This window comes from Erythranthe guttata, chromosome 1 (genome assembly GCF_056151865.1).
Source record: "Erythranthe guttata isolate IM_541 chromosome 1, IM_541, whole genome shotgun sequence".
Taxonomy (NCBI): domain Eukaryota; kingdom Viridiplantae; phylum Streptophyta; class Magnoliopsida; order Lamiales; family Phrymaceae; genus Erythranthe; species Erythranthe guttata.
The window spans coordinates 13,044,959-13,048,057 of record NC_142533.1 but is presented as its reverse complement, the minus strand read 5'-3'; the positions used below and the strand labels follow the sequence as shown (position 1 = coordinate 13,048,057).

General features: G+C 28.8%; 1 long non-coding RNA gene across 1 annotated transcript; it reads left to right on the top strand.

The window, feature by feature from the left end:
• The first annotated feature begins 1,701 nt into the window (after positions 1-1,701).
• LOC148772870 (uncharacterized) lies at positions 1,702-2,895 on the top strand. The gene is made up of 3 exons (XR_016032962.1): positions 1,702-1,801; positions 2,488-2,633; positions 2,781-2,895. It is a non-coding gene; the product is annotated as an uncharacterized LOC148772870 (long non-coding RNA).
• Positions 2,896-3,099: the final 204 nt, after the last annotated feature.

Here is a 3,099-nt window from a genome sequence, read left to right as displayed (position 1 = left end):
TAAATATTAAAAGAAAATTCATAATATAGTATTTTTAGTATATAATTTTATTTTAAAGTAAGAAAACTACTAATTGGAATGAGTTATAATTTTTTCTTCTTCTAAATAAACATATTATTTTATTTTTTATTTGGATTTTTCACACTATCGATTTAATAACATAAGTGAGTTTGGATTAAGTTATGCATTTTTTTATATTTAATTGAGCATTCTTTACATTTTTAAACGGTGGAGTTTATTAATATTTCTAATTTTATATAATTAATGATAGATGGTTGCGTATTGAACTGCAATTCTTTATATTTTTCAAACTTTATTATATTAAATTTGTTAATAATTTATTTAATATCATTTAATAATAATGAATGTCGCAATTAATATTTTATTTAAAAGTATTTAAATACATACATTTATTATTATTTTATATTGTGTTTTACAGATATATATACAATTATGGTTAAATATATCATAATAAATTAATGTGTTTGGATGGTTAGGAGTGATGAATGTACTAAGATTTCACAAGTTATATCCATAATGAATGCCTTTTTTTCGATTATTTATCAAATAAAACTCGGTAACAATGAATTTAAATTAATTATTTAATTAAAATATAGTAGGGGGTAAATTAGAAAATTGAATGTTAATCTATTTTACATTAATTTAATAAAAAAAATAACGAAGGGCAATTTGGTAAAGTACTTCATTTTTTGGAAGATAAGCCATGTGGTCTCACCCTAGTCTTACAAAAATAATGGTGATTAATGCATATATCATATAAGTTTAGAACTCATGTGGTCTCACCCTAGTCAAGTCCTAAAAAAATAATCCAAGTAGCACGAGAATTCCGTACAACCGGAACCCACCTCCATAAATCATCGAACTATTTCAAGTCATGGTTATCGAATCGGAAAATATAGGTGTATCGTTTTCTTCTGTGTATTGTATCGTAGATATTTAACCAACTATTAAAAACAATAATGTATATATATCTACGTAATAAAAATATTATAAACATGAAAAATTAATATTTTAGAGTCAAAATACCACTCATTCATATATATATATATATATATATATATATATATATATATATATATATATATATATATATATATATATATATATATGTGCATTCTTTTCCCGTGCAAGGCACGGGATATTATTTTAAAAGTGAAAAATTAATAATCAATTTAATACATAATAAGAAAAATATGGTATACTAACATGGGGTTGTCTAGGGTCCGAGAGGGTTGTACTTCTCGGACCATAAAAAATTTAATCTGCACCGTTAATATTAATTGATAAATGATTTTGTCCATTGATCTAATGTACATACCATGTACGACCCTAGGGTATCGTAAAAAAATGTACGCACCTAGCAAAAATCATTGTACTCCCATCATACATGGATCGTACTTCAACGAATTTACACTTTTAACCTTAACATTTAATTAGTAAATATTTACTCAATTTTTATAAACAAAATTTGATAGTTTACACACCATGAACGAACTGTGTCGTCTTTCCCACACAGACAAAGACGCAATACAAGTATTTTCTTGGTGCCATCTCCGTTGATGGAGAAGTCCGTCAAGATATTCAAGGTTTTAGTTTGTGAACCTATTCGCCGTCTTCTTGAAAAGGTAAACGAGATTGAATATTCCCTCTTTTGTGTTTCTTTGTTGATGTTGTTGTGTAGGAATGAAAATCGATGGTAGTGGGTGGGTTCAACGGCAACTGAGAGAATTTCGAACGGGACCCCGATCTGAGCAATACCCATGGAAGGCGACAATTAGAGGTTAGTTTGGATTTTTTTTTTTTTTTTTTAAATTCGATTAGATTTTTATTTGAACCTTAATTCAAAAAATAAATCCATGAATTAAATAGAATCAAACTGAATAACTTTGACGAACCTAATTAATGTTCGTTCTTTGGTTTCATTGATTAGAATGACGTCTCTAATGGCTGGTATTGTTTCCACATAGACATATATACTAACATGTTGTTGATAAGATTAACCATGAAAGGGATGTCCCATGATATTTCCCACATTCTTTTTATTGAGGCTAAATTCCGATCACATTTGTTTTGTTTTGAATAAACTATGGTTTTATGGTTATTGGTTCGTGCTTTTCTTGCTATATTCGACATGGTCAACTATGAATTATATTGTGTTTTTTCCAACTATGCCTTAGTGCTTCGCGTTTTTCTCTGATGTTCTTGTGTAGTATATATATTCTTAAATTTTTATCTAACATATATGTGGCTAAGGCCATTCATGGAGCAACTTTTATTTAGCATACCTCTCCTTTACATTGGATTGAGTTGCCAATAAATTGATATTCTTGCATAATAAAACCACGAAAGAAAAATATTAGTACTTCAAAGTATGATACATGTCAAAATCTGTGTCTTTTAATTGTATTGAAATAAATAATATTGATTGATTTCTAAATGCTCGTGTTTTTTATTGTGTGAGCAAAGACTAGAGAGAACCAAAAATCAGTTGGAGTGAGATAATGACTCAGACCTAGGAGTTAGAAGCAAAATGTTGCAAAGAAACTATTATTTATGGTGCCAGAAGAACTGCAGAAGCGCCGCTTACCCTTCTTCAGCTCCTTCCGATGATGGTAAATACACTTATATATTGAGGTTGTTGTAAAGTATTTTTGCTTTGATAGACTTGTGGATTCTTATTTTAGAAATTATGCTTTTATTGTGCATCGCCCCAATCTTACTGAAGTTATTGAATTTATTATTTGTCTGTGCATATACAGGTGATATAGCCTAAAGAAGATCGATCGCAAGTGCAAGCTGGAGTTTTGATCCGAAACAAGACTAGAGATCCTTCTACTGATTTTAATTTGGGTTTTAATCACTTGTAGTTGTTAGGATTTTACATTAATATGTGAACTAAATTCTATGTGATAGTTTTGTGAAATGATGAGAAATTATTCAATCTGTGATAAATATTTGCAATGAATACCTGTAAATATGTTAGGCATATTTTTGCTTCTACTTGTTAGAACGGGAAAAGAGTCACTGACTCCCTCTGCTCTCCGGTTACAAGAAACAATCTGCTAGCCCATATATGGC